This window comes from Ambystoma mexicanum, chromosome 6q, assembly GCF_040938575.1.
Source record: "Ambystoma mexicanum isolate Mex_15411 chromosome 6q, UKY_AmexF1_1, whole genome shotgun sequence".
Classification (NCBI taxonomy): domain Eukaryota; kingdom Metazoa; phylum Chordata; class Amphibia; order Caudata; family Ambystomatidae; genus Ambystoma; species Ambystoma mexicanum.
The window spans coordinates 669607167-669625651 of record NC_090937.1 but is presented as its reverse complement, the minus strand read 5'-3'; positions in this window follow the sequence as shown (position 1 = coordinate 669625651).

Genomic DNA, 18485 nt, shown 5'->3' with positions numbered 1-18485 from the left:
AACAATGCGGCCATATTTCAAATGGCACAACAAAACACCAGGCAGGGCTGCAAGATGGCCAAAGCAGAGGAAGCAAGAAATTGGAGGTCGATGAAACATGTGGTCACAAGGATAACTCAGCGTGCAGCGTTGATGTGGCATATCAAAATCACTGTAGGCCAAGTGTCCCAATGCAACATTGTCAGCACACTGACCCCTCCCACCATCAGTGTGTGTTACACACCCAAAGGGTGCATGATACCACCTACAGCAGGAAGTGAATGAACATAGACAGTCAAGTCATAGAAAAAAATCACAAGCAACATGATGAAATGTACAGTTAACAGAATACTCACCAAAATGAAGTGCAGACATGCATTGGAGAAGCCATCCGGAGTACCCACTAGGGGTGTGCACACAAGTAGGACCGCAGGCTGGCTACAGGTATGACGGAAGCCCAATGCCTGTGTAAGATACTGTCACACCGAGCAATCCTTGCGAGCCTATGGAAAGGGGAAGCAGGAGTAGCATATGTGTCAGGATCCCAAGCAAGGTGGTATCTTCTGTCCATCTGGGAATGGGGGTAGGGATGGTGGGGATCCTGTCCCTAATGCTGTGATAAATTGGCTGTTAACCACCTGCTGTTTGGTGATGGTTGTAGCTGATCAGTGTCTCAGAGGACATTGGGACCACATTTCTAGGAGGAACTGTTTCCCATGTGTCAAAAGACTGTTATTCTTTTATTGACCTTCGCAAGAAGTGTGTGGTCCCCAAGTCATAGATCACTTGCTGATTTTTAAAAACAAAAAGTGTGCAATCACATGAACATATCCATGTGTGCAATGGGGTATCATTCACCCGAGATTAAATGAAACCTAATCCGTTGCTGTTGGCTCCTCTTAGTTATTTTGATAGTTCTCGGTTTAGTGTCCAGTGTCTTTTTGGTGGTCTGGTTTCTGGGTCATGACCACTCTATTCTAGTTCGAGTCCACAGAGCAGCGGAGTATAGGAAGGTCCTTCCTCCATACCTAAAGTTCACATTCTTGGTGGTATCCCAGCTGTTTTGTTTTTTGGAATATCCCGAGAGTTAAAATACATTTTAACTCTCGGGATATTCCAAAAAAAACAGGACCCAGAACTATCAAAATAACTAAGAGGAGCCCACAGCAACGGATTAGGTTTTAGTTCTAAGTAACACTTCAGGTTGAACTACAAACTACAATCCAGCTCTCCCTGATTTTGCTTTTGTAGGATCCCAAGCAAAACACATACACGAGACAAGCCTGAATGGGCCCTGCTGGAATACACAGTGGATGCCTTCAAATGCAACAAAGCACCACGCTGTCACATGAATGCACAATAGACAAAAAAAAAGAAATATTTGCAAGAAAACAAAATCAAAAATGGCCACATATGACCCAGGGAAGGGGGGCACCCAGGAGGGGGGAGGTACAGGGTGCACCTCAACACCCACATGTGTAGATGTTGAGATTTTTTTTTAAAACTCATTAGTCTCAGCGCCTGAACGACCCGACCTATATGGGAGATAGGTTGTCGTCGTCACCCACTGGATAGAAATCAGAAGGTGGACCTGGCACAGTTGCCTGACCACACCTATCCATGGCTTGCCCCTCAGCAGCAGCAAGCATGCAGGTCTGGTAAGCCAGGTCCTGCTTGGCAATGACACGTAGGTCTGCATGCATTACCTCACGTGTCACATGTGCTTCCTCCTGCAAGGACTCACGTGTAAGACGGAATTCTGCCTGCATGGCCTCACATGACATATGGAGCACCTCCCGGCTTGCAAGGAGTTCAGCTGAGATGGTTCTTTCAAGCCGCTCCATCCTGTCTTCTGCCCGCCTACTCTCGTCCATCAAGAGCGCACCCAGAGTATATCGGAGGGATTGCTGTTTGACCCTCAGGGCCTCATGGTGTGCCTATGCCTGAGCAGCAAGTGCTTGATGCACAGCCACCATTTCAGCCCGGCGCGCCCTGTCAGAGGCCGCCATGTCCAGCCTGAGTGAGCGGCACGTGGACCGCGTAGCCTGCTGCTGGAGCTCCAAATGCCTTTCGAGGGGGGGTGGTACGGGCCACACTTTCCATACCATGAGCCATCTTTTCAACTGCTCCCCCCTGTTGCTGTGCTATGGCAATAATGGCATGCTCCAACTCAGTTGAACCCAGTGGTGCACAGCCACTGCGTTGCTGGACACAACACCTTCCGGGCCCAAGGACCCGTGGTCCTTGCTGGGTTGGCGCCGCCTGCAGCTGCAGGACTGCATACCTCTGTTGACCTGATGCCCCAGGAACATGGCCAACTGGTGTGGAGTGTGACCCCGCACCTGTAACCACCATAAGCGGTCATTCCAACCCCGCCTGGCCCCCTACTGCAGGTATCGCGGACAGAAGATCATCCAACACAAGATCACTTACCAGCTATGACACGTCATGATACAGATCCAAATCAACATAGTGGTCCAAGGATCCATCAAAGCCTGGCTCAGATTCTGCTCTGGACACGATGGCCTGGAGCACCAGTGGGTTCTCGTGGGCTGCCACTCCACGACCACCACTAGTGCCTGGTTGGTCATGTGAACTGACCACCGTGTCTAGGATGACATCTTCATCCTCTGCCTCCAGTGCGTCATCACCTGCAACATAAACAAACAAAACATGAACATGCATGCCAGTAGCACATACCACACACATACAGATCACAACATTGACAGCCAACACATGAAGCAGACATGTCACACGTAACTCAAATCCCAACATGCAAGGGTATCCCGAAAGTAGAAAAGGATGTGTGTGAAATGTGAAACCAACACATTTTTTGCATGTTGCCCATCACCTGCATCACACACAACCTCTAGCAGGCACATATCCAAGACAGAAATGAGGGATGGCAACAAAGAGATGGCACGTAGCATAACCATGTGGGAACACACAAATGGCCACAGCTGGCAATCACACCAAACACACCCTGACACATGGAACATGCATGTTCATGTGCAGCACTCAACAACTATCGACTATGCAGAGTACATGCGTCACAGGAGGGACCTACGCTACTGCGTTTCTATACAGTAAAAGGAGGGACATGGGTACATACATGACAGAAAAAATGGATAGTGGGGGGTGGGGCGGTGGCACAACCAATTGTATTTTGATTATTATTAATAGTAGTGGATGCACTAGTTCTGTCCTTCACTGTCGATATATATATATAGAAATTATTTTTATTTTTATTTCAGGTGCGTATGGGTCATAACAGTCTAAGGGCCACCCAAAACTGTAATAGTGAACAAAGTGAAGCAAAACCTGTTAGACGCTAACAGGAGACCCAATGTCGCACTCCAATAGGGATGTAAAATCCCTTAATAATTCTTGGAACGGAGTTCTGAAACCAGAAATCCACATGTACTAACATCACAACAATTCAATGTGTTACATAGATGATCATTACATTTCCATCACAAATGTGTAATTAATTGTAAATATGTGATAGCATCTACTACCAAAGAACAGACACTTCACTGGTTTCGGTTTTCATTTTTTAGTATAGATAGCATAACAGTAAATGGTAAATGAAGTAGAAAGTCAATTCTAATACACCATTGACATTATGTTTTTTCAAACAAAAGCATTATTACAATCAACAAATTTGTACATAGTCCACTTAAGGTGTAGTGGTAGGGTACATAGTAGTGTTAGTATCACACTGTAGAAAGGACAAATCTCTAAAACATTAAGAGTCTATAGTGTGACTCTAATAGGCTCCTTTTTGTATATATGCCGACGCGTTTCGGAAAAAATCCATCTTCAGGGCCAGGTGCCTATTGTTCCATAACAGTTAATTTCTATTTTCAATGTTGTCACTCCTGTTGAAACCTAAAATTAAATATTGAGGACTTTTTGATATTCTCATTTGGGATTATAGTTTCTAATTGTACCACTAAACATGTGTCTCCAAACGTTACTAACCTTCAATCCTTGACCATTATATGTATCAAGATCCAAGTGGGCCGAGTCCCCAGTCAAGGGTCTGGATTAAGATGGAGGATTGGTTTCCTCTATGAGGTAAAGTGACTCAACAAAGCTTGTGGCTGCAGGGGGTAGCGTGGCGAGAACGCCTAATTCCTGTAAGTAAAAGGGAATATGTTTAAGCAGTGTAATGTGAATTTAGATCACAACACAGAGGTATGGCCTCATATGCGGTTCCCTCTGCAAATTAATGACTCCTCGCCATTACTAATGTTCAATAGTGAAAATACCACTCGTTGGTGCACTCCCAAAATGTTAAAGGCATGCTCGTATTACAATGAGGGATCGATATGGGCTTGCGTCTCAAAGTATCAGATATCGGCACTGTGACCTTCAGAGGGGGCCGCTGAATTGCGCAATGGTAAGATCTATTGAACTGTCCTGTTCGGGGCGTTTGCAACACTCACTTGTCTATTGCCGGTATCGTTTGTCTGCAGCTGCGAAGCCGCTCACGCGAACACTACACTATAAGTGTATTGAATGGTTGCCTGGCAACATCCGCGCATGCGCGGTGAGTCGCCCGGAGGCCAGCTTGGTGTGGGAGTGCGTTGTGTTAGCACCGTCTCCCTGGATACCACTTATGAAAAATGAGGCAGGTCCCTCAATAGACTGTCTATTTTTTGAAAGAGGCTGTCGCAGTAGTCCAACCTTGAGACAACCAGAGCTTGAGAGACATTGAGCTTGTAGGTGAACGAGAGGAAAGGCACAGTACCCCTGAGGAGGTTAAGCAAGAAGTTAATATCTCAAGAGACGTCAGAAATGTGTGCGGAGAAGGAATGTGTGGAGTCAAAGGTGACCCCGAGGTTGTGGCCTTGCAGGTGGGGGTAGGAGTAGTTCCAAGGGAGGCCGGCCAGAGAGTGAGGGGAAAGGATGGTGAAGGTGTACCGCTGAGGAGGATGTCAGTCTTGCTGGCATTTAGACAGAGATCGTTGGCAGTACATCAATTTCAAATGTGAATTAGGCAATCTGAAATGAGCGAGGGAGCAGAGGAGCAGAGGTGGCCGAGGGCAGTCTGAAAATGAGTTGAGTGTCATCAGCATAGCACTGAAAGTTGTAGCAGAAAATGAAAATGCAGTAGGCGAGAGCTGCCAGGTGCTGTTTGAAAAGCCAGGACGAGAGATAAGGCCCCTGGTGAACACCACAGGTAGAGAGAGAGATTGATGAAAGGAAGGACCCACGTTGTAGCTGGGAGGATCACACACGCCAAACACACATGTCATTGAGTAACATGCATCAATACTCCACGGACGATGCATCATAATCCATCCTCTCTCCCACTCCACAGATTTGTTCTGCCGGGATGAACTCTGCAGCGATCTCCTCGAGTGAGTTCATCCTCCTCTGGTGCTGGCCCACCACCAGTCACCTGAGACATGGCATAATTGGAGGCACGCTTTTGTTTTGCACAGAGTCGGAGGTCATTCCAACGCTTGTAGCAGTCCTGAGTCATACGCACCTGGAATCCCACGGCTGTCACACCATCCGAAACATGCTGCCAGTGGACCCAACGCTGGGGAGGCGTTGTAAGGCACTGTGGGCCCACAAGCATATTGCGTTGGTGTGCCGACACGTAGTCCACAAGGAAGTCTAGTTCCTGCACCGTGTCTGGTGTCTCAGCCTCTTCTGCAGGAGCACGCTTCCTCCTTTTGTGCGGTGGTACTGACCCTGAGTGGCCAATGTGGCCCTGACGAGTGGGGGAAGTGGCGCTGGTGGACTGGACCAAGGCAGTGGGTGTTGGAATGAGGACAGAAGGTCTGGCTTGGGTCTGACTCACTGCCGGGGTGGTGTTGGCTGCATCTGCCCATGCAGTTACCACCACCCGGCTGCTTTGGGCAGCAGATGTCATAACTTCCCCAGATACGTGTGCCCCACGCACAGCTACACTGGAAACACGTGACCCGCACCTCCTGACAAGATGGAAATTGTCCTGGAGTCCTCATAATGCAACGCAAAATGTGCTGCCCGACCCCGAGCATGGGTGGTGGTCCCCACAGCTGCACATGCAGCTACCACCACCGGTGGGCCCGTGACAGCAGATGAAAGATGCTGTTAGGTGATATGGGCGCCAGGTTGTGATGCAATAGCTGCATCTCCAGGAGCCACAGGGGGTGGTGGCATGTCTGCACGTGGCTGGGCATCCTGCCCCATTGGGGCACCCCTGCCTCTTCCCCCTCTGTAGCCACCCTAGCCACCCTGGACTCCCTGTCCCCCCAAGTCTCCGCGCCCATGTGCCCGACCACGCACATTCTTGAAAGGACGCTCAACTTTGCCGCCCTTACACTTTGGTAGCCTCCCAACCATGGCACAGATGGTAAATAGCCGATGGGAGGTGCACTCAACAATTGTCCTGGGCAATTGGGTTGAAGGGGGCAGGGTACTGGATGGAATAGGTACCCACGTGCTCCTGCAAAGCTGTCTGTGACCCCTGATGAAAAATGACGGGTCACGCAACGCTCAGACACCCCTAAAAAAAAAAAATGTTTTCAAATATTAAAGAAAAAAGGTCACGCGTCCCTGGTAGCCCACGTGCATGGAATAAACCTCCTGCAGTACATTGTGGCACCCAGGGACACAAACAACACGTACGTGTGGAACACGCGGGCTACTATGACCTTGAAAACGGTACACGATGCACAGGAGGAACCACAGTGGGAAAAATAGCATGCGTGACTCACCATCTGCCTTGCGTGGAAAAGAAAAAGAAGAACAAACGTGCTTGTGCGTGTAGGCAGCACCCCGCCAAAACGCCAAAAGAAGAGGTATGAACTTCAAACGCTGTGAAGTAATCGCATGTGAATCCAGAAGAGTAAACAGATATGACAGTCTCCACGAAAAGCACGTACAGGGAACTGCTTCCCCGCTGGACCTTTAACCCATGCTGAAGGCAATGCCCGCGCACGTAACGTCACTGGCGTGCTTATGGCTAAGGGCCTTTCCTCGTGTTACATGTGGACTTTTGCATGTGCGGATTCACTATGCACCCATGCCAAGGGAAACGCCTGTGCGCCTCACGTCACTTACTCGCTTACGGGCTAATGCCCTTTCCTCGAATTACACGCTGACATACTGCTTTTTCACGTGCAGATTCACTCTGTATCAAGCTGGCCACGCAACAACACACGGAAGACGATGCTCCTGTCCAGAAGGCCATTTTCCTGCCCCCCAGAGCCCCGAGCCGCCTCCCATGAGCTATCTGTGGCTGCCTGCCTGCTGGCCACGTGTCCTGCTATTTGGTGCCTGCACATCAGCCATCTGCAGGGGTCCAGTTACTGTGACCACCCCTGCTGGAACAGAAGACTCCCGACTGATGTTCCATCGCTCCACAGCGCAGTCCAAGGACCCAGTTGCCCATCCGCACCTGCCCCGGAGTTGCCATGTCGGGGCAAACACCATCGGAGACCATTGGCAACCCCCAGCCAGAGAGGCAGAGGCTGTCAGCTTCTCAGCCAGAGAAGTTGGCATCCTGGTGGAGCAAGTCCTGGGGCATTATGATGCACTCTTCAGAGGTCCGTGCGCCGACAAAGGAGGACGGAAGAGGACCTGGTTGGACATCGTGGTTGCCATCAATGCGGAGGGCGTGGCAACCCGCGACATGAAACACGTCCAGAAGCGCTGAGAGGACTTCAGATCCAGGACCCTCACGAAGGCCCGGCACCTCTTGCGTGCAGTGGATGCAGGGGATGCCAGGTTCAACTTTCCATCGAGCAGATGAGGGTCCTGGAACGCATCGACCCAGTGCTTCACTACGAGGTCCGGGAGAGGCAGACCCATCTGGAGTCCAGCGGTGAGTGTCTGGCCTATCCCATTCCACACAGTGCGTGTTGAGGTGTGGCAGGAGTGTGCCGCTTGGACATATGTCTGACATGGCCCATGTATGGATGTGTGTGTGTGCAGAGAGATGCCCGTGCTGCATGTGAGTGCAGTCATGTGTGATGCACATCAATAATGTATGTGTTCCAATGCATGATGCCCAACTGCATGTGGAGATGCACACATGTTTGCATTTCTGTGTATGTGCTATGGCATGGTTGTGGTGTGACACAGGGATGATGGTTTGATCTTCATGCACGTGCATGGCAAACATGTGGTTGTGTGTTTTTGACATTTGTGTGACTGTGATACGCCATGGATGCATGTGGCCCGGACATGTGGGTACCTGATTGGCAGATGTGACTTAGTTGCCGATGATTGTACTGTGACAGGTGTTGGAGATCTACAGATGCATGTCTTCTGGTGGCGTGTATGCATGTGATCGGCACTCCCCATGTTGCTTGTGACGTAATTCCAACCTTTGGTTGTTCATGCAGTTACGTGTGTATGGATGCTGATGCCTGTTGTATGATTCCAGTTTGTTTGTGCATGTGTGTGGGTTCAAATGATATGAGTGATGGGGAGTGTGATGCCATCTGTGAAGTTTGACACTGCCACCCATGTGCAACTGTCATGTGTGTATCAGACCATTGTACAGTGCCCTGATGCCTGTGTTATATCTCTCCCTATCTGCAGTGTCGCCTGATGAAGAGGGCGGAGACGGTGCTGTGGAGCACAGTGGCAGGGATCCCACCAGCGGGAGACGCAAGGCCCAGCTCCCCTCCCAGGTACTGATATCTTCCGGGAGTGAAGAGTTTGGTGCTGCGTCCATGGCCGCAGCTGCCAATGGAAGGTCCAAGAGTGGCACGGAGTCATCCAGGTTGGTTTGTGGGGTTTGGTTGAGGAGGAGGCCATGGAAGCCCCATGCAGGGGGCCTGGAAGGGGGGATTCCACTGGTGTTAGTGGTGCAATCCAGAGGCAGGGACAGGAGGCAGCACAGGCCGCCACGGAGGTGCCTGTATGTAATCCTGTCCCCGATTCTGTGACTGCATCATCCAGCACCAGCAGGGATGCCTCCGTCCAGACTCATTTTCAGGGAAGGGATGCACATACACAACAACTGGCCTTCCTCTCCCTGCGGACGTGGCAATCTGTGACCAGATTGAGGCTGTCCTAGCTGGTGTGGCATTGCGTCAACGTGGCATTCGGAATGACGTGCAGGCTTCTCATGAGGACAATCCACGTCATTTCGATTACCTGTTTGTCCATGTTGCACTACTAGGACTGGTCGTCGGCACTGGGTTGCTCTGTGTGCTGGATCTTCTTGCAACCCCCTCCTCACTGAACCCCCTATGCACCAGACATCCTCCGTGCCATCTTCCCACCCAAGTATCACCTGGGCCCCCTGTGGAGCTGCCCCTGAGCGAGCGGCCAGGCTGGAAGGGGACACATCCCTGCCACAGTTGGGAGTCGGAGGTTCAGCAGGAGTGGCCACCCCACCACCTGGACCCCAGCAAATGGATGAGCATCAACAAGCAGGGCACGTGCACGGCGGCACCAGGGGATTCCATCAGCCTGGATGGCGTTGTGGTGCCAGAGGCAGTTGCATTGGAGGCAGAAGCAGGCTCAGCGTGGGAGTCATCATGTCTTGGGGCCATCAACATCCCGGGGGCAGGCATCGGCCGGCGGGCAGGAGGACCCACGATTTGGAGTGTCTTCCGTGTGGCAGCGGTTGGCCCAGCAAATAGATGCAGAACGGCGGCGGGCAGAGAGGGCACGGCTCACAATGGTCAGGGTGGAGATCTCGATGCACCGTGCTTTGAGGCGGGCTGAGTGCCTCGAGGCAACTGGCAGGGAGTTGGAGTAGGCCATGACTGCATCCCTGCAAGACTTCAAGGCCAGGGAAGAGACCCGCCTCCGGAACATCAACATGGAGTACGATGATGCACTGGCCCGGGACATGAAAAAGTGAGCCGTCGGACTAGCCTGCCGCCTTTGTATATAGTTATTTAGGTTTAGGTTATGAATTGGGGCCTGCTGGCAGGTTGTCGTTAATGGGGTTGGGGTGTGGGGACATGAGTCGGGGCCTGCTGACAGGTTGCCATTACTGGGGGTGGGGTCGGGGGGACATGTGTTGGTGCTCCCAAGTGCATGGTGCCATGTGGCCTACCTCAGGGGCATGGGGAGGGTGCATGGTCTGCCTGTGGGGCATGGTCAGGGTGAGTGGGCTGCCTGCAGGGCATGGGGAGGGGCACACCTGGGAGGGCCCACACTGGCAAATCGAGTGTGAAACTCCCAGTGCACCCCTCGGAATATGCGTACCCCACTCACGCCAGGCCAATCGCATGTAAAACTCCCTGCGCACCCCTCAGAATACACGTACCTCGCTCGCGCCAGGCCAGTCGCGTGTAAAGCGCACTCACGCACACCTCGGAATACACGTACCCCGCTTGTGCCAGGCCAATCGCGTGTAAAACTCCCCACGCACCCCTCGGAATATGCGTACCCCGCTCGTGCCAGGCCAATCGCATGTAAAGCGCACTCGTGCACCACTAGGAATACGCGTAGCCCGCTCGCGCCAGGCCAATCACGTTTAACACTCCCCACGCACCCCCCAGAATACACGTACCCCACTCACGCCAGGCCAATCGCTTGTAAAACTCCATGCGCACCCCTCGGAATACGCGTACCCGGCTCGCGCCAGCGGAATCATGTGTAAAGCGCACTCGCGTACCCCCAAATTTATTCACCTGTGTGATGAGGAGCCACATAAACCCCTTGCAGGCAGACCACACCACAGGTGAGACCACTGTAACCATGGACATGCCCCACAGGCAGCCCATCCACCCTGACCATGCCCCACAGGCAGACCATGCACCCTCCCCATGCCCTGTAGGCAGCCCATCCACCCTGACCATGCCCTGCAGGCAGCCCATCCACCCTCCCCATGCCCCGCAGGCAGCCCATGCACCCTGACCATGCCCCACAGGCAGACCATGCACCCTCCCCATGCCCCACAGGCAGACCATGCACCCTCCCCATGCCCAGCAGGCAGCCCATCCACCCTGACCATGTCCCGTAGGCAGCCCATCCATCCTGACCATGCCCCACAGGCAGACCATGCATCCTCCCCATGCCCCGCAGGCAGCCCATCCACCCTGACATGCCCCGCAGCCAGCCCATCCACACTGAGCATGCCCCACAGGCAGACCATGCACCCTCCCCATGCCCTGCAGGGAGCCCATCCAACCTCCCCATGCCCCACAGGCAGCCCATCACCCCTGGCCATGCCCCACAGACAGCTCACACCACAGGGGGGACTTATTCCCCACAATTTGTCTGGCGCGAGCGGGTTGCGCGTATTCCGAGGGGTGCGCAGGGATTTTTACATGTGATTGGCCTGGTGCGAGCAGGGTACGCATATTCTAAGGGGTGCGTGGGGAGTTTTACACATGATTAGGTTGGCGCGTGAGGCCTGAGTGCTGTTTTTAGCGTAATTTCGTTGTTGGGGGGGGCTGTATGCTGGTCCACTGGGCTTTGCGCCATGTAGGGGATTTGTGCAGATGTTTTTGGCGCACATGGCAGGGTTGGGGGTGTAACTGGCACTGCTGCAGGGTCGCTGCACCATGCGGCGCCACAGCTGGTTATGGATGTTTGAATCCATGAATACGCTGTGCGTAAAAATGGGTTTGGCGCACGCGTCTGGCGCAAGCCGTGTGTGCCACTTCTGCGCTCGAATCCATGAATTACGCCGTAACTTTTCTCCCATTATGGGAAAACACTGGGGCATGGGAGGAGATTCCCTGGGCTGAAAGGCGGTGTCGCCTGTGTGCCGGTCAAGTGGAAAGCCAGAGACACATACTCACGAACTGTCCGGCACTGACAAGGGAATATGAGAAGGGATACGCTAAGTTTAAAATGAAGAATACAGATCAATTCTGGAACACAATCTTCGGGGCAGACTCGCTTGTGATTACAGCAGCAGCAGTCCATGTTTGGCAGAGGCCGTGGGGAAAAATGCTCTACAAGGACATACAAAAATGGGATAGCGGTTAGATTCATACCAGCTGGACAACTTGACATGGTTTTAAATACAAACTTTTTATGTCTAATATTAATTTTAATGTGTTTTTACCTAAAACGGTATTATTGTTTTATTTGTATGAGATGTTTTATGAATTGTGCACAAGTTGATAAAGTGTAAAAGGTTGACAAGGTCGTCCAATAAAGCAGTAAATAATTTTAAAGAAAAAAATGTAACCTTTGTAAGCCTGAGACATCCATTGCCCAATTGCCTTGTTATGTCTCTCCTTGCACCCATACCCTGCGGCAGTGGTGGCTGCCCCAATTCGGAGGGAATGGGGGGGTGAACCTCAGTGCCTGAGTCCTACCCCCTCCAATGACCTCTCGAAGACCCTCCTGAACAGAAACCTTGAAAGGAAAGAGACATTCTTATTCTGAAAAAAGGGACCACCCCTGTGAACAATAAATTACCCTAGTAACCTTACCGGACAGATCTCGGCCCTGCAATGGATCGTTACTGTAACCCTGGTGCCCCTGCCCTTCTGATCAGTTTTCAACCTTCTTAACCAAAGATGCACCACACTGTCCCCTTCAAAAGAGAAGTCCGACATGGATAATCCTCCTGTCCCATTAGTCGTGGAGGCACCAACCAATTCCCCTCTCCTAATGGCCCCAATGAATGCCACGGGAAAAGCTGCACTCAGCATGAATACCTCCCATTAATTCCTACACATTCCCTCTAAGCCCCACATGATAGAGGCCACATCTCAGTCCCTTAATTCCTATCCCCAAATGGCCAAAGCCACTACTATTGGGAACAGCTCCAAGAAGATAATTTTTTTGGTCAAACCACTGTCCGCCAAGCTGGGCGGCCTCTGGTGCCCACACCACTTATTCCCCAAAGTTGGTTGCAAATTCCACGCTCCCGGCTGCATTGGTGTAGAGCCCCAATTGTACACTGTCATTCACCTCATTGGGCCAGGCTTGAACCCAGTTAAAATCAGCCAGGAAAGTGTCCCTAATCGCTAGATCTTGCTTTAGCTGCCTGGATAAACCTGTGTGATGGTTCATCTTGGTCAACCTTGACATGGCACCTATGATTGCTCGTGAGAAAGGACTTCCCTGAGGGATTATACGCAGGGCAATGTTAAGCTGCCCCAGCAGACTCTGAAGTTGCCCTAATGTTACCGTCTTGGCCCATAAGCAGGTGGCTACTGCCACCCTAAATTCCCAAATCTTGCCCTCCAGGAGGAGGCACACCGCTCTCGGAATCAATCTCAATACCCAGGAAACAGAGAGATGTAGTTGGTCCCTCTGTTTTTTCTGCAGTGAGGGGTACCCCAAGTGCCTCTGCAACCCTCTGAAATGCCTGCAGCAACCTCCCACACAGGTCCGTGCCCTGCAGATGATTTAGTACAGAGTAAAGAAAAGCAAATTGGAGTGTTTTCCAAGAACACTGTTGAACTGGGTGAGGAGGCATTTTGTAACATGAACAGAATTAGGTATGTAGGAGGAAATCCCACAAGATAGCAGTAAACACTTCAAATAAAACACAATAGACTCCTGTTAAGGCCAATTAGTTGAATGGCAGAATAAACCACTTACAGTCACCTGTCATTTGAATATGGTGCAATATATGACCATTCCAAAAATCTACTATTTTAAGATCAAACTGAATTCGCTGCCATTGTCGTAAGCTTAATTTGGGCAAGACATGTATGAACATCTATTTTGGAATGCGGGTTAGATAAAACGGACTGTAGATTTTAATAGTGGGTAGTTTAACTATTCCAAGAGCAGTGCATGACTACAGTCGATTGACTCTGCTATCACTGAGAGCAATGAGATAACAAGGATAACATTTGCCCATCAAAGTTCAAATTGGTATTATTGAAGAATCTAAGATATAACGATAATGACAAACTATCAGACATATAAGTGTGGAATGTCCAGCACTACTTAACCTCAATAATGGAAACATTTGAGTTATACTTTAAAAATCGACCTCTCTTCTCATGGGAAATGTTGTGGAGGAATCTTCTCTTGGACCCTTCTGATCAATTAGTTATAACCGTGATGAATTTTGTAATATGCATTTTTTACTGTAGTGTAAGTGTGTTAATTTGTATGTGTTTTATCTGTGTATGTGTGTAAGTTTTACTTGATGAAACCATGTCACACAATACATATTTGATTGAATGAATAACCAATAGAAACCTAAAGATGTCGTACATTTGAGAGAATATGTGCAACTAAATATAAGTACATTCGTAGCACTCACTCATAGCACTCTTTTCTGGTACACTACACAAATCAATAAAGATAGGGGAAATGCATCACTTACAGTGCAGTAGACCAACTGCAGGGCACTGGCCAGGTTTGCCTATGGCAAGAATGAAAAAAATGTACCTACAGCAGAATAGATTAACTCAGGTTTCACCACATTAAGAGTATTATGGTAAAGGAGAGCAGGAGGGAGTTCACATTTTCTGAGCTGAATTTGGACATTGGAAACACTTCACTTTATTGCAGTCATCCCATAAGAGAACATTAGGGACGAAAGAGGTATAGTTAGTTAAAAAAAACAATATGATCCCTCATATTGGAATGATGTTGCATAAGAGCACCGTGTGGAAGAATCCTGCTTTCATGATTCCCTGAGAATGTTAAAGGAGCTGGTATATCCCCAGTGATATGGCGTGGCTCCAGTGCACATCTGTGTGACTCAGGCCCATTGTTTCCCTCTTGGTATGCTAGACACGCCATGTCTCAGCAACAGCAGCTCATAAGGACAGGCAATCATTCCACAGCAGAGCTCCCAAACCCTGCATTATTCCGGGATCTATCGTCTGATTTCCCCTTAGTGTAGCCCATAGCCACTCTAGTGTTCTTATTATACCCATTAAAAACATGTGTACTGGTAGTGAATATACACTTTTTATGGGATCACTAATGCAGTTGCCCTCAAGTTGTGCTGCCCCTGCCTTTGTGCTATCAGGCATGTGCTAAGAAAGCCCTATTAAAAAGTACTCTGCGATAAATTCACGTTTTTGTACAGTTTTTATTTCGCATACATGTTCAAGACCTACAACTTGCCTGCCTCCTGATGTTCAGCAAAGCTATTTAGCGTAAGACCTCTTTGTTGTTAGAAATGCATTGCATGAATGCATGAGGCAAAACACTAATGTAGGTTTGTCCTTTTGCAGATACGCTATCCTAATTTCTTTACCTTGCAGACTTAAAACAGCCGCCGATGGTGTCAGCAAAGGTCTTTTACTAGGAGGTGCATTAGTTCTGCTGACTTTGGTTGCACAATCTAACATGTTTCTCCTGGTTGAAATCATTCTGTTAACAAATCCCCAGACTCTGCAGCTCTACTGACACACGTTATACTGTGAACACATAATAACTGTATGGTGCAGATGTGTGCACTCATTGTGCACCAAATATCACCTTCTTAGGTATGCAAATGCCTACCTACAGTACATGGGTAATGGCATGTGCTTGTGTTAAATCATGTTTACTAATGGCACTTGTTAAACATGTCTCTGGCCCGCACACATTCATATAAGTGATGAATTATTCTTTGCAAACAATTGCCAAAGGATTTGGGCACTGTTGCATGGGCATCCCACAAGTGAGGCAGGGTAACTGCTGTTACCATCGGCAGCTGGGAGAGGGGCAGCCCCAACCGCCCCGTGCCTGCTCCTCTCCTTCCCCCCCAGCTACGGAGACACGCAGTCTCGGCAGCACAAAAGCAACAGAAGGGTACGGTGCGAACAGTCATCGCACCCTTCCTCCAAACAGCAAGGTGCTAAGCGCCATAAGGAAAACAACCAACAGGCAGGGCCCAGGTTCAAAGATCTGCCCCCACCAGGGGGTCAGACAGTTGGCTATCCGGCCGGGGGCTGTGACAACAGCAGCGCCCACCACATACACAACAAAGACCCAGGGCCTCCCTGGGTCCTATAAAGGAGAGCATCATGCTCAGAGTAAACACAATCTGTTTGTGGACCCTGAACGGGGACCCAAGCAAACAGGAGGTTCACTGTTTACTCAGTGTCTTCCAAATCTTCTTGCTGCTTTACCACAGAACCCACCCACCCTACAAAAAGGGAGAAGAACAAAAAGAAGTACAAGGTACTGTACGGTGCCCACAACAAATCGTGGGAGACAAGAAGGCGGCACGGGTCCGAGGGGGTAACCTCAGGACCCGGTGCCCAAAAGTATGATACCATCATGATATGTGATATTGTTATTATCATAACTCATATCTGTACAATAAACTCCTACAGCCTTTTATTGCCAACACTTGAAACAAGTTGTGAGCCTATCATTATGGGTGAGGGTTTGGGGTTCGGCCATTACTAATGCATGCATATGGGTTCAGCAGTTATGAAGTAGCACTCCCATCGGCTCTTTCGCTACCTGCAGGTAGCATATTCAAAACCTGTTTCCCTGCCTTTGGTATGCGCACTGATGTAGTGTGTTTTAATGTCATCTGACATGAGATTCTTTCATTTCCCTGCAGTTCTTGCTTTTGAATTTTTTATTTGCTGATATCGATTCAGAAACACGTTTGCTGATTTTGAGATATAATTAATCAACATGTTCAAGATTTGATGGCTGAAATGACTCTGCATTCATGCTAGGGAAGTGCCGTCATGGGGGAGTGACGTGCAGGGCGCAACAGGGGCATTGGGTGGGAAGGGTGTTGAGGAGGGTATTTGAGGGGGGTCTGAGATGATTAATTGTTGACTCACACCCAGGAGGGGAAGGCATTGCACGGCTGGGAGTGAAGTGAACGTCATTGCTCCTGATGGCCCGAAACATCTGACAGCAGGCCTTGGCAATTAGCACTCTACTAGGTGCGTACTGGTGGAGAAGGGGAGGGCTGTGAAGAAAGGCAGTTGGGGATATGCAGGGGGCGTTATTGCAATGTACCTACAGAAGCACTACCCAAAGACACATGTAAGCGATATTCAATCATCACTACAGCTAAGTCAATGCCTAGTCTGGGATGCTGAGGAAAACCCTTATTGATGTATTTTTATATCCAGTTCAGTACTCTGGATGACAACCCTTGTATAACACCTCCCTCTTAGAAACAATATATATCTATCACACTTTATAAATAAATTGATAACTGATATCACACTTCAGAATATGACTGTGATCAACAATGGATAATGTTACAGGGGTACACTGATTTGGTTACTTAGGAGTAGTGTAGAGGATGAGGTAGCTGAAAATGCTTGATGGTTTCAAGGAAATGCAAGGTGGAATAAAATGCAGTACAGAAATAACTTGCTATGATTTTAGCAAAAGGTAATATGATCACTTTTTCTTTTGACAATTCACTCCCCCCCTATGCAATACAAGAAATGGAAGGAGAGCACACAGTCTTCAAGAATCCCAACAAATCACACTTTATAATGCAATACACAGTTCCAGTTCCCCCAGCAAGCTTAGAGAAAACAGGGATGAGTTTTAAACACAGGCAAATTACTTTAATGTGGTTTGCAAGGAAGTGAAAAGGTGCTAAAATTGCTTTTAATTCCCTCTAGAGGTTCAGGGTAGGTGATGGCTACTTTATATTAGTTCAGGCTCACTTTAACAATACTCTATGAATGATTAGCAGACTGCAAACGAATTTTAGCAAAGAGAAGCAAAAAGCTGCTGATTTCTACAGATGAAGAATTCGGGCCAAATCGCAAATCGCGGTAAATTTCGCAAGTGCGTGTCTCGCAATTACGGAAAAAGTATAGAGAGTAGGAAGTCGGTTCTAGGTTCGTTGGAAAGCCTATAATCACAGCTTTAAAATGAAAGTTCCTAGCCCAAACGGTTCCAGAGATACAGACGATTAAATAAAGGTAGTTTTTCGGATTTAAAGTAAACTCAAAATGACAGGTGACAGCTTGCAGCTGCAGAATTGACAGGTGACAGTTGTGCAGCTTTAAAAATGACAGATGACATGATTTCTAGGAGGCTGTTCTACTTAGGTTAAAATAGTTTGGATTAGATTATTTTAACTAAGAGATTGGTTCTGCACAGTTCTGCTAGGTACTCACAATATCAATTTGAAATAGGCCTCGTCACGGTCTGGTCAGGTTGGACGGGACTTCCGGCGGGTGGTTCTGAAGTCCCGGCTATCTGGGTCAGCTCTGCTCTCTGGGTCTGTCAAGCACCGGATCTGCTCACAACGGTCTGGTTTGTGGTTCTCTCTGGTTCTGGATACAGCACTGCTTTCTGGATACTGCTACAGGGTCTTTCAAAAATTCTTGGCAAAAATTCAAAGAGCTTGCCCGGCTGTTGAATAGTTTGGTTGGTTTTGAGGCCTGCTGAAGAGGATTCAGCTGGTGGATTCAGGCCTCTCTGCTACAAATTCTGGAGTTAATTTCTGCTACAGGTTCTGGAGATTGATGGATTTGAAGTCTGGATCTCTGGATGTGAAGTCGTCGGTCAGCATGCTCCGCAGCAAATGGAATTGAATGTCCCTACCTGTCCCAGCAGTCTCTTTTTATGTGTTTTAAAAAGTGGGTGGAGAGGCTAGCATCCCTAAGCCTGCCCCTCTCTTGATTTGATAGGTCAATAGATTCTTTGGTCCCTGATTTTGGAAGGGATAGTGT